The 24,600-nt window shown below is 39.9% G+C and overlaps 1 protein-coding gene and 1 non-coding gene across 17 annotated transcripts in view; one reads left to right on the forward strand and one right to left on the reverse strand.

Moving 5' to 3' along the window:
- Positions 1–24,600, forward strand: part of GALNT11 (polypeptide N-acetylgalactosaminyltransferase 11) — a 97,409-nt gene that overhangs the window by 35,635 nt on the left and 37,174 nt on the right. For 4 of the 16 annotated variants that reach the window (XM_024249539.3, XM_063726237.1, XM_063726230.1 and 1 more), the window contains one exon: positions 18,195–18,320. The exons of 6 other annotated variants lie outside the window; for them this stretch is intronic. The gene's annotated coding sequence lies outside the window, so the exon portion shown is untranslated. Of the gene's footprint in view, positions 1–13,947; positions 14,113–18,194; positions 18,321–19,987; positions 20,611–21,167; positions 21,399–24,600 lie in introns of those variants that run through there. 6 more of the 16 variants (XM_054560034.2, XM_063726231.1, XM_063726238.1 and 3 more) reach the window with 4 other exon arrangements.
- Positions 7,811–7,916, reverse strand: LOC112134524 (small nucleolar RNA U13). The gene has a single exon (XR_002915938.1). It is a non-coding gene; the product is annotated as a small nucleolar RNA U13 (small nucleolar RNA).

Consider the following 24,600-nt stretch of genomic DNA (forward strand, 5'->3'; position numbering starts at 1 on the left):
AGTCCCACCAACAGTGTAAAAGGGTTCCTATTTCTCCACATCCTCTCCAGCACCTGTTGTTTCCTGACTTTTTAATGATCGCCATTCTAACTGGTGTGAGATGGTATCTCATTGTGGTTTTGATTTGCATTTCTCTGATGGCCAGTGATGATGAGCATTTTTTCATGTGTCTGTTGTCTGCATAAATGTCTTCTTTTGAGAAGTGTCTGTTCGTATCTTTTGCCCACTTTTTGATGGGGTTGTTTGTTTTTTTCTTGTAAGTTTGTTTGAGTTATTTGTAGATTCTGGATATTAGCCCTTTGTCAGATGAGTAGATTGTAAAATTTTTCTCCCATTCTGTAGGTTGCCTGTTCACTCTGATGGTAGTTTCTTTTGCTGTGCAGAAGCTCTTTAGTTTAATTAGATCCCATTTGTCAATTTTGGCTTTTGTTGCCATTGCTTTTGGTGTTTTATACATGAAGTCCTTGGCCATGCGTGTGTCCTAAATGGTATTGCCTAGGTTTTCTTCTAGGGTTTTTATGGTTTTAGGTCTAACATTTAAGTCTTCAATCCATCTTGAAATAATTTTTATATAAGGTATAAGGAAGGGATCCAGTTTCAGCTTTCTACTTATGGCTAGCCAGTTTCCCCAGCACCATTTATTAAATAGGGAATCCTTTCCCCATTTCTTGTTTTTGTCAGGTTTGTCAAAGATCAGATGGTTATAGATGTGTGGTATTATTTCTGAGGGCTGTGTTCTGTTCCATTGGTCTATATCTCTGTTTTGGTACCAGTACCATGCTGTTTTGGTTACTGTAGCCTTGTAGTATAGTTTGAAGTCAGATAGCGTGTTGCCTCCAGTTTGTTTTTTTGGCTTAGGATTGTCTTGGCAATGTGGGCTCTTTTTTGGTTCCATATGAACTTTAAAGTAGTTTTTTCCAATTCTGTGAAGAAAGTCATTGGTAGCTTGATGGGGATGGCATTGAATCTATAATTATCTTGGGCAGTATGGCCATTTTCATGATATTGATTCTTCCTACCCATGAGCATGGAATGTTCTTCCATTTGTTTGTGTCTTCTTTTATTTCATTGAGCAGTGGTTTGTAGTTCTCCTTGAAGAGATCCTTCACATCCCTTGTAAGTTGGATTCCTAGGTATTTATTCTCTTTGAAGCAATAGTGAATGGGAGTTCACTCATGATTTGGCTCTCTGTCTGTTATTGGTGTATAAGAATGCTTGTGATTTTTGCACATTGATTTTGTATCCTGAGACTTTGCTGAAGTTGCTTATCAGCTTAAGGAGATTTTGGGCTGAGACGATGGGGTTTTCTAAATACACAATCATGTCATCTGCAAACAGGGACAATTTGACTTCCACTTTTCCTAATTGAATACCCTTTATTTCTTTCTCCTGCCTGATTGCCCTGGCGAGGACTTCCAACAGTATGTTGAATAGGAGTGGTGAGAGAGGGCATCCCTGTCTTGTGCCAGTTTTCAAAGGGAATGCTTCCAGTTTTTGCCCATTCAGTATGATATTGGCTGTGGGTTTGTCATAAATAGCTCTTACTATTTTGAGATACATCCCATCAATACCTAATTTATTGAGAGTTTTTAGCATGAAGTGCTGTTGAATTTTGTTAAAGGCCTTTTCTGCATCTATTGAGATAATCATGTGGTTTTTGTCTTTGTTCTGTTTATATGGTAGATTACGTTTATTGATTTGCATATGTTGAACCAGCCTTGCATCCCAGGGATGAAGCCCACTTGATCATGGTGGATAAGCTTTTTGATGTGCTGCTGGATTTGGTATGCCAGTATTTTATTGAGGATTTTTGCATTGGTGTTCATCAGGGATATTCATCTAAAATTCTCTTTTTTTGGTTGTGTCTCTGCCAGGCTTTGGTATCAGGATGATGCTGGCTTCATAAAATGAGTTAGGGAGGATTCCCTCTTTTTCTATTGATTGGAATAGTTTCAGAAGGAATGGTACCAGCTCCTCCTTGTACTTCTGGTAGAATTTGGCTGTGAATCCATCTGGTCCTGGACTTTTTTTTTGTTGGTAGACTATTAATTATTGCCTCAATTTCAGAGCCTGTTATTGTTCTATTCAGGGATTCAACTTCTTCCTGCTTTAGTCTTGGGAGGGTGTATGTGTCCAGGAATTTATCCATTTCTTCTAGATTTTCAGTTTATTTGTGTAGAGGTGTTTATACTATTCTCTGATGGTAGTTTGTATTTCTGTGGGATCGGTGGTCATATCCCCTTTATCATTTTTTATTGCGTCTATTTGATTCTTGTCTTTTTTCTTCATTAGTCTTGCTAGTGGTCTATCAGTTTTGCTGATATTTTCAAAAAACCAGCTCCTGGATTCATTGATTTTTTGAAGGGTTTTTTGTGTCTCTATCTCCTTCAGTTCTGCTCTGATCTTGGTTATTTCTTGCCTTCTGCTAGCTTTTGAATGTGTTTGCTCTTGCTTCTCTAGTTCTTTTAATTGTATGTTAGGGTGTCAATTTTAGATCTTTCCTGCTTTCTCTTGTGGGCATTTAGTACTATAAATTTCCCTCTACCCACGGCTTTAAATGTGTCCCAGAGATTCTGGTATGTTGTGTCTTTGTTCTCATTGGTTTCAAAGAACATCTTTATTTCTGCCTTCATTTCATTATGTACCCAGTAGTCATTCAGGAGCAAGTTGTTCAGTTTCCATGTAGTTGAGCAGTTTTGAGTGAGTTTCTTAATCCTGAGTTCTAGTTTGATTGCACTGTGGTCTGAGAGACAGTTTGTTATAATTTCTGTTCTTTTACATTTGCTGAGGAGTGCTTTACTTCCAACTATGTGGTCAATTTTGGAATAAGTGTGATGTGGTGCTGAGAAGAATGTATATTCTGTTGATTTGGGGTGGAGAGTTCTGTAGATGTCTATTAGGTCTGCTTGGTGCAGAGCTGAGTTCAATTCCTGGATATCCTTGTGAACTTTGTGTCTCGTCGATCTGTCTAATGTTGACAGTGGGGTGTTAAAGTCTCCCATTATTATTGTGTGGGAGTCTAAGTCTCTTTGTAGGTCTCTAAGGACTTGCTTTATGAATCTGGGTGCTCCTGTATTGGGTGCATATATATTTAGGATAGTTAGCTGTTCTTGTTGAATTGATCCCTTTACCATTATGTAATGGCCTTTTTTTGTCTCTTTTGATCTTTATTGGTTTAAAGTCTGTTTTATCAGAGACTAGGATTGCAACCCCTGCCTTTTTTTGTTTTCCATTTGCTTGGTAGATCTTCCACCATCCCTTTATTTTGAGCCTATGTGTGTCTCTGCACATGAGATGGGTCTCCTGAATACAGCACACTGATGGGTCTTGACTCTTTATCCAATTTGCCAATCTGTGTCTTTTAATTGGAGCATTTAGCCCATTTACATTTAAGGTTAATATTGTTATGTGTATTTGATCCTGTCATTATGATGTTAGCTGGTTATTTTGCTCGTTTGTTGATGCAGTTTCTTCCTAGCATTGATGGTCTTTACAATTTGGCATGTTTTTGCAGTGTCTGGTACCAGTTGTTCCTCTCCATGTTTAGTGCTTCCTTCAGGAGCTCTTGTAGGGCAGGCCTGGTGGTGACAAAATCTCTCAGCATTTGCTTGTCTGTAAAGTATTTTATTTCTCCTTCACTTATGAAGCTTAGTTTGGCTGGATATGAAATTCTGGGTTGAAAATTCTTTTCTTTAAGAATGTTGAATATTGGCCCCCACTCTCTTCTGGCTTGTATAGTTTCTGCTGAGAGATCCGCTGTTAGTCTGTTGGGCTTCCCTTTGTGGGTAACTCGACCTTTCTCTCTGGCTGCCCTTAACATTTTTTCCTTCATTTCAACTTTGGTGAATCTGCCAATTATGTGTCTTAGAGTTGCTCTTCTCACTGGAGTATGTTTGTGGCATTCTCTGTATTTCCTGAATTTGAATGTTGGCCTGCCTTCCTTGGTTGGGGAAATTCTCCTGGATAATATCCTGCAGAGTGTTTTCCAACTTGGTTCCATTCTCCCCATCACTTTCAGGCACACCAATCAGACGTAGATTTGGTCTTTTCACATAGTCTCATATTTCTTGGAGGCTTCATTCATTTCTTTTTACTCTTTTTTTCTCTAAACTTCTCTTCTTGCTTCATTTCATTCATTTCATCTTCAATCACTGATACCCTTTCTTCCAGTTGATCAAATCGGCAATTGAAGCTTGTGCATTCGTCACGTAGTTCTCGTGCCATGGTTTTCAGCTCCATCAGGTCATTTAAGAACTTCTCTACACTGGTTATTCTAGTTAGCCATTTGTCTAATCTTTTTTCAAGGTTTTTAGCTTCTTTGCAATGGGTTTGAAATTCCTCCTTTAGCTCGGAGTAGTTTGATCATCTGAACCCTTCTTCTCTCAACTCGTCAAAGTCATTCTCCATCCAGCTTTGTTCCATTGCTGGCGAGGAGCTGCATTCCTTTGGAGGGGGAGAGGCATTCTGATTTTTACAATTTTCAGCTTTTCTGCTCTGTTTTTTCCCCATCTTTGTGGTTTTATCTACCTTTGGTCTTTGATGATGGTGACGTACAGATGGGATTTTGGTGTGAATGTCCTTTCTGTTTGTTAGTTTTCCTTCTAACAGGACCCTCAGCTGCAGGTCTGTTGGAGTTTGCTGGAATTCCGCTCCAGACGCTGTTTGCCTGGGTATCAGCAGCGGAGCCTGCAGAACAGCGAATATTGATGAACAGTAAATGTTGCTGCCTGATTGTTCCTCTGGAAGCTTCATCTCAGAGGGGTACCCAGCCATGTGGGGTGTCAGTCTGCCTCTACTGGGAGGTGCCTCCCAGTTAGGCTACTCGGGGGTCAGGGACCCACTTGAGGAGGCAGTCTGTCCGTTCTCAGATCTTAAACTCTGTGCTGGGAGAACCACTACTGTATTCAAAGCTGTCAGACAGGGACATTTAAGTCTGCAGAGGTTTCTGCTGCCTTTTGTTTGGCTATGCCCTGCCCCCAGAGGTGGAGTCTACAGAGGCAGGCAGGCCTTGAGCTGCAGTGGGCTCCACCCAGTTTGAGCTTCCTGGTTGCTTAGTTTACCTACTCAAGCCTCAGCAATGGTGGGCACCCCTCCCCCAGCCTCACTGCTGCCTTGCAGTCCGCTCTCAGACTGTTGTGCTAGCAATGAGCAAGGCTCCGTGGGCGTGGGACCCTCCGAGCCAGGCATGGGATATAATCTCCTGGTGTGCCATTTGCTAAGACTGTTGGAAGAGCACAGTATTAGGGTGGGAGTGACCCTATTTTCAAGGTGCCATCTGTTACAGCTTCCCTTGGCTAGGAAAGGGAATTCCCTGACCCCTTGCAGTTCCCAGATGAGGTGATGCCTCACCCTGCTTTGGCTAACACTCAGTAGGCTGCACCCACTGTCCTGCACCCACTGTCCAACAAGCCCCAGTGAAATGAACCCAGTACCTCAGCTGGAAATGCAGAAATCACCTGTCTTCTGCATCACTCACGTTGGGAGCTGTAGACTGGAGCTGTTCCTATTTGGCCATCTTGGAACTGCCCCCAATCACTTGTAGTTTTTTATTTAAAATGAGAGATGTGTGACTCTTCTTTCCCTTGAACACTTACAAGCCATTGTAGGGTTATTGTCTGGATTTCAATACGGTTGTGTCTTAGGGAACAGGGAGGCCCAAGGAGATGGGGAAAGACAAAGGAATGGCTGGTTTGGTCAAGCAGTGAGAACACACACATTTATCGAGTAAGTTCCCTGTCTCACATCTGCACGTGGTTCCTTGTGTGCCAAAACAATTACAGGAGTAACATCAAAGATCGACACAGATCACATAACATATCATAGTAATAAAAAAGTTGAAATATCCTGAGTATTAGCAAAACGTAACACCGAAACACGAAGTAAACAAATACTGATGGGAAAATGGTGCTCATATACTTGGTCAATGCAGGGTTGCCTCAACCCTTCAATTTGTAAAACTAACAAAAACCACAACGTCAACGAAGCACAATAAAGTGAAATGTTTAAATGAGGAATACCTCTACTGGTCAGGTATCTTGTAGATGTCCCTCAGTTGGGATTTCCTTCATGTTTTGGGGAGGAAGACTACAGAGGTCAAATGCCATTGTCATCATACCCTATTAAGGATACATACTATCTGTGCATATCACTATTGAGAGTAATCTCAATTTCCTGGCTGAGGCAGTGGTTGTCAGATTTCTCCACTGTAAAGTTTCTCCCCACCCTCCCTTCTTGTACTGTAGTCCTTTGGAAGAAAGTCCATGTGCACAGCCCACGCTTGAGGGCGAAGCGTCTAAATTATTTGGAATTCTGCATGGAGATCTGTTATAGTCTGTCCTGTTTACTATTTAGTCATTTATTTCTCTCAGTTTGGACTTAGGGACGTTTATTTTATACTTTGGGCTATAATGCAATACAACTTTATTTTTTTGTTCAGATGATTGTAACAGCTATGGCTATTACGAGCTCTTCATTTGGTTCCATCTGTCCCTTTGATGTGCCCCCAACATTGTAGTTTTCATTTGTTTTATTGAGCACTTCCTTATTTTCTGGCACTGCAAGAGCCATCTTGCACATTTCCTGTCCCAGTCTTAGAATCCGCCATTTTTCTAAGGTCCTTTTTTATTGGAGAATGATATTAAAAACCAAGAACTGGGTGTGTGTTAAGCTATTCTTGCATTACTATAAAGAAACACCAGAGACTGGGTAATTCATAAAGAAAAGAGGTTTAATTGGCTCAGGGTTCTGCAGGCTTTATAGGAAGTATGGTGCTGGCATCTGCTTGGCTTCTAGGAAGGCCTCGGGAAGCATCCAGTCATGGCAGAAGGTGAAGGGGGAGCAGGCACGTCACATGGTGAAAGCAGGAGCAAGCAAGAGAGAGTGGTAGGGGAGGTGCCACATACTTTTAAATGACCAGATCTTGCAAGAACTCCCTGTCAGCAAGTCAGCAGCAAGCCATGAGGGATCGATTCACCCCCATGATCCAAGCATCTCCCACCAGGCCCCACCTCCAGCACTGGATCATGTATCTGCCTCTGTCATATTACACAGAAGTTGCCCTGCCCTAAAAATTCCCCTGTGCTTCATATTGAACCCTCTGCCTCCCCACCCTATGAGCCCCTGACTACTACTACTGATCTCTTTATCATCTCTGTAGTTTTACCTTTTCCAGAATGTCATACAATGGAAAGCATTCAATATGTAGCCTTTTCAAGCTGGCGTCTTTCATTTAGCAATATGCATTTCAGTTACTTTCACATCTTTGTGTAGTTTGATAGTTCTTTTTGCTGAATAAAACTCCATTGTATGGATGTACCACTGTTCATTCATCTTTTGAGGGACCTCTTAGTTGTTTGCTTCCAAGTTTTGATGGTTATAAATAAAGCTGCTGTAAGGTTTCATATGCAGGTTTTTGTGTTGGTGAGTTTTGATAAAGAAATTGGTACATTTTTTTCTTGTATTTGTGGGCATAGAGTTATTTGTAATATTTCTTTATTATCCTTTTACTGTTCATGGGAACAGTATGATGACTCGTTCTTCATTGCTGATATTGGTAATTTGTCTTTTCTCTTTTTTCTAAGGGAAGAGAGGGTACAATCTAATCAGTTTTACCTGGCTAGAGGTTTATCACTTTTTTTGATCTTTTTAAAGAACCAGCTTTTGGTTTTGTTGATTTTTCTCTTACTGTTTTCCTTTTTCCAATTGATTTCTATTTTAATTTTTATTGTATTTTTTCTTTTGATTGTCTTAGGCTTAAATTGTTTTCCTTTTTATTTTTAATTTTTTAATTTTTAATTTTCTACTAAGTTCATGTCAGACAAGTAAAATGGGCTGACTTCGTAATAAGATTTGAGGGAGGCATATTTCCCACAAGCACATGAAAACCCAGTCACCACACTTATGAACTACAAAAGAATCAAATTGTTCTTCTTTCTCTGGTTTTCAGAAGTGCAAGCTTAGGTTATTGACTTCAGATCTTTCTTCCTTTCTAATATTTTCATTTAATGCTGCACATTTTTCTCTAAACACTGTGTGCTTTGTATCCCACAAATGTTATAAGTTATATTTTCATTTTTACTTTAGTTCAATATATTGTTTAATTTTTGAGACTTCTTAGACCCATGGGTTATTTAGAAGTGTGTTAATTTCTAGATATTTGGGGATTTTCCAGATATCTCTGTTACTGATTTCTAGTTTAATTCATGTTATTTGAGACCATGTTTTGTATGCTTTCTAGTCTTGAATCTGTTAAGATGTGTTTTATGGTCCAGAATGTGGTCTATATTGGTGAATGTGAGCTAGAGAAGAATGTATGTCTACTATGATTGGATGGAATTTTCTATGAACGTCATTTAGATCAGGTTGATTGATAGTGCTGTGCTGTTCTAGTTATCAGTTTCTTTACTGATTTTCTGGCTGCTTGATCTATCAGTAACTGACAGTGTTGAAGTCTCCAACTGTAGTAGTGGATTTGTCTCTGTATATTTTTCTTAGTTTTTGCCTCATGTATTATGATGCCTTCTTATTTGAAGCATACACATTCAAGACTGCTACGTCTTCTTGGAGAACTGACCTCTTTATTATTATATAAGACCCTTTTTGTCCCTGATTATCAGACAAAATCTGTTTTGTCTGCAGTTACAATTACTCCAGCTTTCTTTTGATTTGTAATGTCAGCATGATATATCTTTCTCCATCCCTTTACTGTTAGCATATCTAAAGCTTTATAGTTCAAGTTGGTTTCTTACAGACATGATATAGTTAAGTCTTTTTAAAAAATTTTGTCCACTGTGACACTCTCTTTTGATTGGTGTATTTAGACAATTCACGTTAGAAGTGATTATTAATATCGTTGGATTAGCGTCTTGCATCTTTGTAACTGTTTTGCACTCATTACTTTTTTCTTTTTTCTTTTTCTTTCTTTCTTTTTTTTTTTTTTTTTTTTTTTTTTTTGAGACGGAGTCTCCCTCTGTTGCCCAGGCTGGAGAGCAATGGCGCAATCTTGGCTCACTGCAAGCTCCGCCTCCTGGGTTCACACCATTCTCCTGCCTGAGCCTCCCAAGCAGCTGGGACTACAGGTGCCCACCAGCACCCCTGGCTAATTTTTTGTATTTTTAGTGGAGACGGGGTTTTACCGTGTTAGCCAGGATGGTCTCGATCTCCTGACCTCATGATCCGCTCGCTTTGGCCTCCCAAAGTGCTGGGATTACAGGTGTGAGCCACCGTGCCTGACCTTTTATTTCTTTTTAATTGGACATTTTATGTGATTCAACTTTATTTCCTCTCTTATCTTGTATGAGCTTCCTATTCTTACAGCCCAACTTATCTTACAGTTCTGGAAGTCAGAAGTCTGAAAAGCATTTCAGGGGACTAAACTCAAGGTGTTGGCAGGGCTGTTTCATTTTTTTGAGGTTCTGGGAGAGAATCTGTTTCCTTGCCCTATTGAGAAGCCACCTGCATGCAGTCCTTGGCTTGTGGCCCTTTTCTTCCATCTTCAAAGCCAGCAGTAGGTCGAGTTCTTCTCACATTGCATCAACTCTGATCTCTTTTGCCTCCCTCTTTCACATTTAAGGACCCTTGTAATTATATTGGGTCTACCCACATAATCCAGAATAATCTCTGTATTTTAACGTCATCTGAGTAGCAACTTTAATCTCATCTGCTACCTTAATTCTGGGGATTAGGATGTGTACATTTCTGAGGGGACCGTTATCGGGGAATCTGCCCCAATATTCACGTAGGTTCTTTTCTATTTTCCTTAAGCGTAGGCCAGCTTGAGAAATAAAGGGACAGAGTACAAAAGAGAAAAATTTTAAAGCTGGGCGTCCAGGAGAGACATCACATGCCGGTAGGTTCTGTGATGCCCCACAAGCCACAAAAACCAGCAAGTTTTTATTAGGGATTTTCAAAAGGGGAGGGAGTGTGCGAATAGGTGGGAGTCACAGACATCAAGTACTTTACAAGGTAATAGAATATCACAAGGCAAGTGGAGGCAGGGCGAGATCACAGGACCACAGGACCGGGGCGAAATTAAAATTGCTAATGAAGTTTTGGGCACCATTGTCATTGATAACATCTTATCAGGAGACAGGGTTTTGAGATCAACCAGTCTGACCAAAATTTATTAGGCGGGAATTTCCTCTTCCTAATAAGCCTGGGAGCGCTATGAGAGACTGGGGTCTATTTCACCGCTGTAGTCTCGACCATAAGATATGGGCACACCTGGGGGGGCTGTTTATAAGCCTATGCCTCCAGGCGCATATTCTCTTTCCCAGGGATGTTCCTTGCTGAGAAAAAGAATTCAGCGATATTTTCCCATTTGCTTTTGAAAGAAGAGAAATATGGCTCTGTTCTGCCCGGCTCACCGGCAGTCAGAGTTTAAGGTTATCTCTCTTATTCCCTGAACAATTGCTGTTATCCTGTTCTTTTTTCAAGATGCCCAGATTTCATATTGCTCAAACACACATGCTGTACAATTTGTGCAGTTAATGCAATTATCATAGGTCCTGGGGCGACATACATCTTCCTCAGCTGACAGGATTAAGAGATTAAAGTAAAGACAGGCATAGGAAATCACAGGGTATTGACTGGGGAAGTGATAAGTGTCCACGAAATCTTTACAATTTATGTTTAGAGATTGCAGTAAAGACAAGCATAAGAAATTATAAAAGTATTAATTTGTGGAACTAATAAATGCCCATGAAATCTTCACAATCCACGTTCTTCTGCCATGGCTTCAGCTGGTCCCTCCGTTTGGGGTCCCTGACTTCCCGCAACAGACCATTATTCTGTCAGTTACCATGTAGCATATCAATTATACTTCTTTTAAAAAGTTTTTAGGCAGCTGAGGCAGGAGAATTGCTTAAACTTGGGAGGCGGAGGTTGCAGTGAGCCAAGATCATGCCACTGCATTCCAGCCTGGGCAACAAGAGCAAAACTCTGTCTCAAAAAAAAAAAAAAAAAAGTTTTTAAGCTGGGTGCTGTGGCTCACCCCTGTAATCCCAGGATTTTGGGAGGCCAAGGCAGGTGGATCATTTGAGGTCAGGAGTTTGAGACCAGCCTGACCAACATGATGAAACCCCATCTCTACTAAAAACACAAAATTAGCTGGGCATGCTGGTGCACGTCTGTTGTCCCAGCTACTCAGGAGGCTGAGGCAGAAGAATTGCTTCAACCTTGGAGGTGGAGGTTGCAGTGAGCCAAGATCGTGCCACTTCCAGCCTAGGTGACAGAGTGAGACTCTGTCGCAAAAAAAAAAAAAAAAAAAAGAAAAAAATTCTAATGTGTAGAAAGCAAAAGTTCCTCTTCAAAGCTTCCCCTTTAAATCATAAATGTTATTGATATCTTTTCTCAGAACTTTCTTCAAGTTTTTTATTTTATAGTAATAACTCTCTGTTAAGCCTTATGTAGCAAATGTGACAGAATAAGCATACTCTGACTTCAGTATCTGTGTTAAACATGCTCACAGGCACATAATACATTTTGTGTCCTTGTACCTTAGTCAAATTATTCGTGCTGAACGTGCCCAGGCATGTCCCAGCTTGCAGCCTCCTCCCTTATTTGGGAATATTATTACTTTTCTAAATCCTTTCATAAGTAACTTCCTTTTTCCCTTTGTTCCTCACTACCTTTACCTATTTAGAAAAGTTTTGAACTGTTAGCCAATCGGGTTTTAGTTTCGATTGTGAGGTCTGGCTCCAGCCAATGGAGTCAGAACACAGCAATAGGGACCTCATGTATAAAGGATAAATATTCTAGTGTCTTTTTTACTTTGTGTGTGCTTGTGGCAGGATTGCTGACGGGCACCACCCTTTCTGCAGAGAGTAAACATTGCCTTGCTAAGGAAGCTTTTTGTCTGATTGCCGATTCTTCTCTGCGACATTGGGGAATAAGCATTTATTTCCAACATAGTGTTTACTCTAGAGTTTACAATATACATTTTATTTTATTTTTCAATTGGCATATAATTGTGTATATTTATGGGGTACATAGTGATGTTTCTATACATGTAATGTATCAGTGATCAGATCAGAGTAATTAGCATATACATCATCTCATACATTTATCATTTCTTTGTGTTGGGAACATTCAATATTCTCCTTATAGCTATTTGAAACTGTACAATATGTTATTGTTAACTGTAGTCATCCTACAGTGCTATAGACCAGTAGAACTTATTCCTCCTACCTAGCTATAATTTTGTATCCTTTAACAAATCTCTTCCTATCTCCTCCCTTCGCCCACCCTTCCCAGCCTCTAGTATCCTCTGTTCTAATTTTTCTGTGAGATCAACTGTTTTTCAGCTTCCACATATGAATGAGAACATGTGGTGTTTAACTTTCTGTTCCTGGCATATTTCACTTACTATCCTCCAGTTCCATCCATGTTGCTGTGAGTGACAGGATTCCACTCAAATTATGGCTGAATAGTATTTCATTGTGTTTATATTCCACATTTTCTTTATCTGTTCATCTGTTGGACACCCAGATTCATTCCGTATCTTGGCTATTGTGAATAATGCTGCAGTTAACATGGGGATGTAGATGTCTCTTCGATATACCAATTTCCTTTCCTTTGGATAAATGCCCAGTAGTGGGATTGCTGGTTCATATGGTATGCTATTTGTAGATTTTGAGGAACCTCTATACTGTTTTCCATAGTGGCTGTACTAGTTGATATTCTCACCCAAAGAGTGTAAGAGTTCATTTTTCTCTGCATCCTCCCCAGCATTTGTTGGTTTTGTTTTATTTGTCTTTTTTGTAATAGCCACTCTAACTGGGATGAGATGATACCTCATTGTGCTTCTGATTTGCCGTTCCTTGATGATTTGTGATAAGTGAACATTTTGTCATATATTTCTTGGTTATTTGTCTTCTTTTGAGAGATGGCTATTCAGATCATTTGCCCATTTTTAAATCTGATTTTTTTTTTCCTGCTGAGATGTTTTAGTTTCTGATTTATTCTGGATATTAATCCCCTTTTGGATGAATAGTTTGCTTATATTTTCTCCCATTCTATAGGTTGTCTTTTCACTCTGCTGATTGTTTCCTTTGCTGTGTAGAAGTGTTTTAGTGTGACATAATCCCATGTGTTTGTTTTTGCTTTTGTTGCCTGGGCTTTTGAAGTTGTATTCATAAAATATTTTCCCAGATTAACGTCCTGAAGCATTTCCCCTGTTTTCTTTCAGTAGTTTTATAGTTTCGGGTCTTACATTTAGGTCTTTGATCCATTTTGAGTTGATTTTCATATAGAGGTGGGAGGCTAGTTTCATTTGTCTGCATATGAATATCCAGTTTTCCCAGTACCATCTATTGAAGATACTGTCCTTTCCCCAGTGAGTATTCTTGGCATCTTTGTCAATAATCAGTTGGCTGTAGATATTGTGGATTGATTTCTGGGTTCTCTATTCTGTTCCATTACTCTGTGTGTCTGTTTTTATGCCAGTACCATGTTGTTTCCATCACTACAGCTTTGTAGTATATTTTGAAGTCTGGGAGCATGGCGCTTCCAGCTTTATAATTTTTTTTTCCTCTTTGAGTTGTAAGCCACTTTTAGTATATTTGGAACCCTGTGGGTGTGGTGGTAAAGTGTGAGGGAGGGTGGGAGTTCTGGAATCTGGTTAAATCTCAGTCTGACAGTGGGTCTGGGTCTCACATAGGTTCACTCTTACGGTGGGCTGTGATCTTCACAAGTATTTCTCTAGTGTTAGAGCTCTTCTCCCCTGTCACCTATTCCCGCCCTATTTCCTTGAGGCCCTGACCTTTGCGGATTTTTTTGCCCTGTAGGTATGACAGGAAGGCTGGAGGGGGCTGGAATGGGAGGAATGCCCTTTGCATTCCCCTAGTTAGGAGAAGGATCTAGCAAAGTTTTTTTCCCCTGGAGCAAATGACTTTGTGGCAGAGAAAACTCTGGGCTTATTACTCTTCCCCTCCCCTGCCAGAGGGATCTCTCTGGGATCTTTTACCTTAGTGCCTGGTGGAGTTCCTGGAGGTAAAGCCCACAGAAGTGTGGGTCTCGCACCTCCTGAGACTGCTTCCCCGAGTTTCTCACTCTCTCACTAGTCCACACCAAGCCTCCAGCACCAGCTTATGGCTCTGGCAGTTTCTGCTCCAGGTAAGCGGATCTCCTCTGTGTCTTTCCAGGTTTCCAGCACAGTTTGCCTTGTTAGCTCGGTTCTCTGATGGTCCCAAAAGAGCCATTGATTTTGAATTTTCCCAGCTTTTTCTCATTACATGTTGCAGCTGAAAGCGAAGTCACCACCTTCTTTTTAACTTGTATTTTGTGACTTGTTACCACTTCAGTGCTTTAGACATATAGGCTCAGTACTGCAATATTGTGTCTAGGTTTGATTATGCTAAATTTAATCTTTCTTATGTATCACCGGATTAGTAAGGATTTCAAACTACACTGCCTGGTAGCTTTCGCTTTCCTTAGAAAAGCTTATCACTTTTTGACTGGGCCCGGTGGCTCCCGCCCATAATCCCAGCACTTTGGGAGGCCAAGGCCGGTGGATCACCTGAGGTCGAGAGTTTGAGACCAGCCTCACCAACATGGAGAAACTCCGTCTACAAAAATACAAGCCGTGGTGGTACATGCCTGTAATCCCAGCTCCTTGGGAGGCTGAGGCAGGAGAATCGCTTGAACCTGGGAGGCGGAGGTTGCGGTGAGCTGAGATTGCGCTATTGCACTCCAGTCTGGGCAACAAGAGTGAAACTCTGTCTCAAAAAAAAAAAAAAAGACACTTTGGGAGGCCGAGGCGGGCAGATCACGAGGTTAGGAGATCGAGACCATCCTAACACACTGAAACCCCGTCTCTACTAAAAATACAAAAAAATTTGCCGGCCGTGGTGGCGGACTGCTGTAGTCCTGGCTACTCTGGAGGCTGAGGCAGGAGAATGGCGTGAACCCGGGAGGTGGAGCTTGCAGTGAGCCGAGATCGTGCCACTGCACTCCAGCCTGGGTGACAGAGTGAGACTCCGTCTCAAAGGAAAAAAAAAAAAAAAAAAAAAAAAAGAAAGAAAAGTTTATCACTTTTTTAAATATTCTGTTCCTGCAAGTATAAAGATATCTTACTACTTTTCAGAAAAACGTTTTTTGCATTATTTTGCACTTTAAGGCAACAAAAGCTGTAAAGGCTCTCTTTATTAGATTTTTCATTTAGAAATAAATTAGTTCATCTAAGGATTTGTCAAATTGTTCCTTTTCTGTTGAAACCTGAATTGATTAGTTTTGGTTCCTCTGGAAGCAGATCTTGAGATAGAAATCTGAATCCAAGTTGTGTATTTGCAAGGTAATCCCAGGACACACCAGTAGGGGAATGAAGTGCGCCATCTAGGAAAGACAGCCAATAAAGGGCATGTTTTCAAGCCAGGTCCCGCTGTGGACAAATGAAGCTTGATTGTGCTGGGGAATTGTAGAGCCAGTGTAGCATATGTATGTCAGAGTTGTGATTTTTCCACTGGGGGTTTGGAGAGAGGCTGGATTTAAGGAAGCTGGAGTCTTCTTATCAGTATATTGTGAGGACTGCCCTCAGGTAGGTACACATTCCCCTGCAGTTTGGGCCTGCCCTGCACGTGGGCAGATGGGCTTCGGAAGCCAGAGATACAGGTACTGGCAGTTGGAATTCAGAACACTGTGCAGGATGGTAATGCTCAAGGGGACCTGCAAACGACAGTAACTGCGATGTTTATTTACTGGGCTTGGTTAACAGCATGAGCTAGGATCTGGTGATTTGCCAGATTGATTAAGTCTGTCAGCTTTCTAAACCTGTTGAGGTGGTAGATTCTCAGAAATTAATTTCCTATACAGTTAACTATGTATGGAGGAAAAAAGTTTTCTGAAAAAGGCCCATAGCTGGGCATGGTGGCTCACGCCTATAATCCCAATACTTTGGGTGGATGAGGTGAGGATCGCTTGAGCCCAGGAGTTGGAGACTACAGTAAGCTATGATCATAACCACTGCACCCCAGCCTGGGTGACAGTGAGACCTTGTCTCAAAAATAAGGCCCAAGATTCTGTCACAGTTTGATTTGCTGATGTTCTTTTTGGCAGTACCTAGCCTGCACTCTTTGAAATGACAAAACAACTGTTTAGAAAATAGCCCTGGCCTTGTGCTTCCGATAATGGTCTGAGTAACCTAGTTAAAGCCAGCTGATACTTTTCTGAAAAGCATCAAGGAATTTACAACATAGTAAAGAATTACTGGGCTAAGATTTGGGAGATGATAGAAATCCAGAGACGTGAGCCTCTGACCCAGGGCCGCTTTTGCCCGGCTATTTGCTGTTCTGGAAGAGCAGGTGAGAGGCTGAGCAGTGTAGTTAACTGACTCACAGGAGGACAGGAACAAAAACTGGAGTCTAGAACTTGCTGTGGGTAAGAATCCTGGTGAGCCACCTGGGGTTAATGTTGAAACCTTGAGAGGCTGCCATCCAGAACACTCATGGGCTGGGAGTGTGCCAGCCTTTGCCTGGACTGAAGCTCCATGGGGTCACCTGGGGGTTTAGTAAATCTCAAATGGTGAAATGGATTAGGGTGATCTCAAATTGCTGGTGACCCCAGTCACCTAACAGAGACAGATGAAAATCCTCTCCAGAAGAAGATAACATCTCATGCCTCAAATTATTTCTGAAATGATTTTTCAAATAGTGTCCACCATACCACCAAGTCAGTGTAACCAGGCCCACTGGGAGACTACCTTAACAAGAACCCGCACAGATAACAGAGGATAGAAACAGGCTTTGCAGACAGTGGAATGACCAGACAGACGCTAAAGCATATGTTTATTATGTTCATGGAGATAAAAGTTGAATAAAAACATTTCAACAAGGAACTGGAAACTTAATATAAGGGGGCAAAGCAGACCTGAAAAACAACTAAATACTAGATCTAAAAAACACAGTAGCCAAAATGGAGGATTCAGTGGATTCAGCAGATTAGATACTGCTGAAGAGAAAAGTGAGCCCCCGAGCGATCAGAAGAAACCTCTCTGAATGAAGTGTGAGGGGGGAAAGGCTGGACAACACTGAAGAAGCTGTAAGAAACATACTCCATCCTGAGAAAGTCTGACATATGTGATTTGAATCCTAGAGGAGAAGAGGGAGGCGGGTAGACGGAATATTTGTTTTTGTTTTTGTTTTTTTTTAGACGGAGTTTCACTCTTGTTGCCCAGGCTGGAGTGCAATGGTACAATATCGGCTCACCCCAGATCCAAGTGATTCTTCTGCCTCAGCCTCCTGAGTATCTGGGATTACAGGTGTATGCCACCATGCCCGGCAAATTTTGTATTTTTAATAGAGACAGGGTTTCTCCATGTTGGTCAGGCTGGTCTTGAACCCCCGACATCAGGTGATCCACCCGCCTCAGCCTCCCAAAGTGCTGATGACAGGCGTGAGCCACTGCGCCCAGCCAGAAGGAATATTTGAATAAATAATGGCAAAGATTTTTGAAACCCCATGAAAGATGACAATCCACAGAATTAAGAGATTCTAAATATAGCATAAGGTGATTCTTAGTTTTCCACTTCTAAGTAATATGCAAATTCATTTTCCTTAGATTGAGCTTCCTTCCTCTCCTCCTTTCTAATTTTAGCAGTGGTTTTCAGAATTCTGCTGAGAGTAAGTGTTTTTCTAACAAGTGATGAATTACATGTTTTTTTTAAATCACATTTACAAAATAATTTATGTGCTAGAGTTCCAAAAATTTTGATTGGACAAAAAGGATGCAACTTCTGTTTTGATTGAAGACTGCGAGATAAGAACATCTTAAATAAAAGGCAAGCTTTCCAGACCCAAAGGATTAGTTTATAATGCAGGAATTCCAGCATAATGGGCAGTCAGGGGGCAGAGCCCCTCACTAGCACCCCTCAGTCATTGTTTATAGGTAGCTCCTACTCTGTCTCCCTTGGCCGACTAGGAAGAATGCCTCTCACGGATGAATGGCATAGCTGACACAGGAAAGAGTATGTGTAGGATGCAAGTGAAAACCCTTTAATTAATACTACTACTATTAATAATTATGTATAACAGCTGGACACAGTGGCATGTGCCCGTAGTCATTTTATTTCAATTTATATTATTTGTTTTCCTTACTGTTCTTTTCTACCTCATAGAATTAGGAGGTAGAAACTATTGACCTCATGCTTGCTCCCTGAGGCTAGCTTTTACCTGAGGTAGCTTTTACCTTCTTGTCTTCCACAGGTCTATAGTGAGCAAGAGCTGCTACTTTTTACTTGGGCATTCATTCAAAGTGTTGAAGAATAACGGTCAGCCTCTACCATCCCTTATTCACTGGCTCATCAGCTGTCCCAGGTTTTGCTCTTTTAGGTATTTGCCATGTTGTTTGTCCTTTTAGTTTCTTTTCTGTGTGTTTGATTAAATTTGCTTCTTTCTCCCATCAGCATTACCTTGTGGTTTTCTTCTGCATTTGAGACACAGTGTTAGACATTTCATGCATTCATGTTCTTTTCGATTGTCTTACAGAGAAGAGATTCATAAATATCAGGGATGTCTGAGGATCATTCCCAGGGAACATATGATGTCTGGAATTTGCTCTGAACCTTTCCTAATTCAGCAATCACCTTATGTGTAATTATAAACTACTATTGGTAGCTATATTTTCTTCTAGCTTTCTGGGTAGATAAGGAATGAGAAAGAATAATGTGTACTTTTATGTTGTCGTCACCTGGTAATTTCACAGGGGTATGTAGGTACCGTACTGTTGTAAATTAATATTTGTACTCACATGACTACAGCTGAGTTAAAATATGAATGTGCCTCTTTTATGGAAAAAGCTAATAAATATTTGCTGTTTGACAATTTGTAATGCAAGAGTATCTTACAAGAAAATAGCTGGAAACTACTGAAAGGTAAATAAATACATTTTAAATGCATTAAATATTATGAAAATTAGTTTATTCTGATAGAAAATGAAAGCTGTCCTGTGAAATAGAATTTTCTCATTAGTCTTGTGGTAAAAGATGGACATTAAAAGGTGGTTAAGAATTTCAGATTAGATAATGATTCATAGAGGAAAAACTATTCTTCAAATTGTGCTTTTAGAACATTTGTTCAGTACTCAAATTTTATTCTCATATTTTTGACAAATTGATGGAATTAAAATATTCTTTCAGTGTGCTTAAACCCGCTCAGTTTTCTTTGTGCTTGTGGCTATGGAAATTCCCTTTGCTTGTGAGGTTAAAATAATATGGTATCCTATTTCTTTCATAGCCTTAAAGTATTTAAGCTTTTCCATAGTTGTTCTTATATTTTCAAGTTAGGGAGTTTCTAAGAAATTTTTTACCTCATTTATTAAATCACTACATATTCCTTGTAGAAAATGTTTTAAATAAAAGAACAAAGAAAATTAGCCATGATGCCACTAACCTGAGTCTATTAATTTTTTGGTAGTTGCCAAAAGCAGTATAGCATTTTGTAGATAGTGTAGAAAGATGAAAAATAAGTAGTAGATTACGTAGCAAAACATTAAAGTGGTGAGACTTCTGGTGATTTTTAAATAGTTTCCTTTTTGCTTGTCTGTGTTTTCTGAGCTTTTAGCACAATAGCAAAAAAAACATTAATTGCGGGCCAGGTACAGTGGCTCTCGCCTGTAATCCCAGCACTTTGGGAGGCCTGGGCGGGAGGATCACCTGAGGTCAGGAGTTCAAGACCAGCCTGTCCAACATGGCGAAACCCCATCTCTAATAAAAAAAAAACACAAAATATTAGCCGGGCCTGGTGGCGGGCCCCTGTAACCCAGCTACTCAGGAGGCTGAGGCAGGAGAATCGCTTGAACCTAGGAGGCAGAGGTTGCAGTGAGCCAAGATCTCGCCACTGCACTCCAGCCTGGGCGACAAGAGCGAAACTCTGATTCAAAAAAACCAAAAAACAAACAAAAAAACCATTAATTGCCAGCACCCTGAATGGAGCCTTGCCTGTAGATCTTCTACTGTGTTCCTAGTTTATTAGCCTTTTCTTTAGGATTATTTAATGATTTTCATTAAATCATTCAGAAATGATTTAGATTTCTGAAAGATTAAGATTTCTGAAAAATGTTAGATTGGTTAGACTGGAAGATTAATGGAATTAAGCCATCATCTGTAGAGTGACGTTGCATAACAGGCATTGTCTTAGTGACCTTTATGTAATTTAACTACTTTATGGAGCACAGTTTTATAGCTGGTGTGGACTATGTCCTCTGTTAATAGAGGACGACTACAAAAAGCATTTCAAAAGGAGCCTTCTTACCTCAAAGCCCGGTATTGTGCTGTTGAGAAATACCCCTCAGGCTAATCTGATGATGATGCCGGAATGTAAATTGGGTGAGCTGAGATTTTAGTCCTTTGCGACCTAAATAGTTTGCCACAAAGCATTTTAGATATTAAGAACAGTTTTTAGATATTAACAACAGTAGATGCTAACAGCCACAATAAAAGTTTGCTTTTTGTGCAGATTAAAATATGTATGTGCTTAAATTGTTATTTGCATGTTTTTGTATACACATTTTTCTAGTTTCCTGGATTGCATAGTAGTGTAAGGCTACTCTTCACCTGCAAAGATGATGTCAGCTTCCAGCCCTGACCCCATACCACTCTATGTTTTCTTCTTCTTCTTATGGGTATCAGCTTTTTTTAAATGGTTTATGGGGGATGATAGAAACCAACCCAATAATTATGCTTTGTCTTTCCTCTTTTTATCTTCTGTTTTATAATATAGGCAGGTGTGTGTGTACTTATATGTAGCATCCTATATATACTCTTCTCATCTTTTTTCACCTGACAACATAATTTACAGATTAATCTGTAATTAGCAACTAATAAAAACACTTTCCTTTGTATAGCTGTGTATTGCTCTATTGTGTGGATAGTTCATAGTTTGTTCAACCAGCCCCTTATTAATGGGCAATTGGATTTATTTTAGCCTTTTGCTATCATAAATAGTCCTGTAGTGAATAGGCCTATGCATATATTGTTTTCTATTTTTACCATCTGTGGTATAGATTACTAGAAGTAATATTACTAAGTTAAAGAGTAGATAGTGTATTTTTGCTGGATATTGCTAAATGAACCCGCATAGAAGGTATACCATGTGTTAGAAATGCTTGTTCCTTGGTGCTGTAAAGAAATAGCACTTGAACATTAATTTCCTCAGCAAGGCCATTTTTACTTTCTGCAGAAAGGGTACACTCACCAGCAGTTTTGCCACGAGAGTACACCGAACAAAGGAGACAGGATCATTTATAACCTGACGCATCCACCCTACTGCTGTGTCTGGTTTCCATTGGCTGGAACGGGACCTCACATTCTGTATTTGTCCCAATTGGCTAGCAACTTGGAACTTTTTAAAAGAGGCAAAGGCAGAGGAGAACAAAGGAAAGAGGAAGTAACTTGTGGAATGCTGAGAAAGGTAAAAACACCTTCAAATAAGGAAGAGGAATGGGCTATGACCTAATGCTTGCTTGGACTAGTAAAAGCATGCCAGGGCAAATATTTAGGCTAAAGTGTGGGAGCTAAGAACATAAAGTACATTGATTTCTTTATTATGGCTAGCAGATATTTAAGAATGTTAGCACAGGTCTTTGAATAAATTTTGCTTCTAAGAGAAGTTACTATTTATTCCTAATTAGATGCGGAGGAAAGTTTTTGAAGAGGAAACTCTCCTTTGGTTTTTACACATGTATGAAAGCTTCCCTACAGCCTCACTCTCAGAATATGTTGTCAAGCTTTTGGATTTTTTCAGTTTGGTCGGGTGGGAAATGATATTTCAATGTAATTTAAATTTGCATTTCTCTTAGTATAAGCAGGTTTGAGCATTTTTTCATACAGCTAAGAACTATTTGTGTTTCTGTTCTGTGAATGGTTTGTAAGGTTGTTGGTCCTTTATTTTTAGAATCTCTATTTGAGATTGTGGCTCACAGACCCTAAGGTGACCCCCCAGTAATTCCCTTCCCTGCAGTGGGGATGGGTCCTGTGACTTGCTTGTAACCAACAGAGTATAGCAAAGGTGATAGAATGTCAATCTCTTGATTAGTTTAGGTCATATGGCAAAAATAGGAGTCCACTCCTGTGACTACATCAATGTTATAGAAGACTCTGTCTTAAGCAGACCAGAGGAGGAGACTCCTCAGGGTTGGCTTGATGAAGTCAAGGGCCATATTGGTGAAGCCCATGTGGCAAGGAACTGCAGGGAACCTCTAGGATCTGAGGGTGGCCTCCCGCCGACAGCTATTAAAAAGCCAGGGCCCGTCAGTCCTGAGCCACAAGGAATTGAATTTTGACAACTTGAGTGAGTTCAGAGCAAATTCTTCCCCAGTTAAGCCTCTAGGAGAGAACACAGCTTGGCTGACACCTTGTTTGTAGCCTTAGGTACCCTCAGTAGAGGGTCCAGCTAAGCTGTGCTCACTCCTGACCCACAGAAATAGCAAGATAATAAGTGTGTGTTGTTTTAAGCCATTATGTTTGTGGGAATTACATAGCAGTAGAAAACCAACACTGAGATATTACTCTTTTGTCTGTGATACCAATTGTAAGTATTTTTTCTAGTTTGTCACTTGTCTTTTTACTTTTCTTTTGGTGTCTTTTAGTATCCAAAGTTTTTTGTCTTTATGTAATCCAGTTTCTTTTCCTATATTCTGATCTTTTTTAGTCCTAGCTAGAAAAATTTTGCCCAATCCCAGATAATAGAGGAATTTACTCATATTCTCTTCTAGTACTTGTATGGAGTCATGTTTTATAATTAAATATCCAGTTTTCTGGATAAATGATGGGAGGAGTAGACTCCATTGTTTTTCCATATGGCTAAACAGTTGTTCTGACATCATTTAGTTGAAAGTCATTCATTTCCTCTCAGGTTTGTGATGTTGTCTTTATTTATACTAAGCTTATACTAAATTTATTTATAGCAAACATATTAGATTTCTAAATTTCTAAATGTAATTGGGTCATTTTTCTCCTCTTTTCCCATTAGTTTGTCTGTCTGTGCGTGGGCCCTGCTGTGCTGTTTGGATAGAGAAGCCCTGGAGTTCACTTGTTCTGCAGTGGGGCTCACACCCCACTAGTTCTTTTTCCAAAGTTTACCTGGCTATTCCCTGCTTATTTATTCTTTTCCAAATGAACTTTATAATTACTTGTCTAGCTCCAGAAAAAAAAACCTGATAATATAGTTAACATGATTGTGTAGCACTTACAAGTCAACTTAGGGAGAAATGATGTATTTATTAGGATTTTGTGTCTTTTTGTCCAAGAATATGGCATGTACATCTTTCCATTAGTTCAAGTCTTCCTTTGGGACCTTTTGGAGCTTCTTATTATTTTCCTCATAAATGTTTTGGACATTTATTGTTAAATTTGTGTTTAGTATTTAAGATGTTTGTCTTGATATTCATAAATGAGGTTTTTTGTGGGAGAAGTTCAGTCTTTGTCAGGTTTTTGAAATCAATGTTATGTTCATTTCATAAAACAAATTGGGAAGCTTTCCTTTAAAAAAAAATTTGGCTTAAGTAGCAGTAGGATTTCCTCTGACACTCTTTTCTGTGCCTGGTAGTTTGTTTTTGTTGTTGTTTTTTGTTTTTTTCTTTGGTGTTTTTGTTTTGGGGTTTTTTTGGGGAACTCTTTTATGACTTTCTTTGGGACTGGGGTCAATTTTAATAAGTTGTATTTTCTTTAAAAGTTACTCTCTTCTAGCTAGGTGTAGTGGTGCACACCTGTAATCCCAGCTATTCAGGAGGCTAAGAGGATGATGACTTGAGCCTAGAGTGTAGAGTTTGAGTCTAGGCAACAGAGGGAGACCCTGTCTCTTTAAAAAAAAAAAAAAAAAAAAAAAAAAACTTTTACATTTTCAAGTTGATTTTGTTAGAACTATACAAAATCACCTCTTTTAAAAATTTCCTCTCACAGTGTTTTCAAATTTATTGTTAAGAAATCATGGACTAAGAGGAAGACATAGTACTTTTGTTGGCGTGTTGAGTATTTTGTTTCATAATGAAACCGTCTAATTAAACTGTTTAAACTGGTTAGCCATCTTTCTTGCCTCTCCTTCTTGCCTCTCCTTCTTCACAATAAGCATTCGTTTCCGAGGATGTGGTCTGCCCACACATTATACTCTTCTCTAAAATTTTGCATTGCACAGAATGTGAACAATGTCCTTTAACCTCTTCTGGAACAGAAATAAACTTCAAAAATTATACAAACAAGTATGTATTAATTGTTAATACTGAGCACTATGCTAAATATATGGGGCTGAAAAGATGGAAATGATCTCTGTCCTCAGGGGGCTTGTTTATGGTAAGTATAGCAGTGCTTACCCTACAGGCAAATTGTCTGTTGGGATATCTTGGGTTCACATACCTGTAAAGGATGATTCTGCTGTCATTAATTGTCCCCCTCCAAAATCACAATGTTGAGCATCTCATTTTCCAACCATGACATTTCACCTTTCTGGTTCCCTCTGTCTGGTAACAACTCCAGCAATTATTTGGCCACACCAGGACCTCTAATCCATAGGCCTATCCACATTTTTCATCTTGCCTCATACTTGCACATCCTCACATCTCTGTTTCCCTGGCTTAAATCTGTGATTTGTCATAATCATCCCACTGCATATACCTTGC

This window comes from Pongo abelii, chromosome 6 (genome assembly GCF_028885655.2).
Source record: "Pongo abelii isolate AG06213 chromosome 6, NHGRI_mPonAbe1-v2.0_pri, whole genome shotgun sequence".
NCBI lineage: Eukaryota > Metazoa > Chordata > Mammalia > Primates > Hominidae > Pongo > Pongo abelii.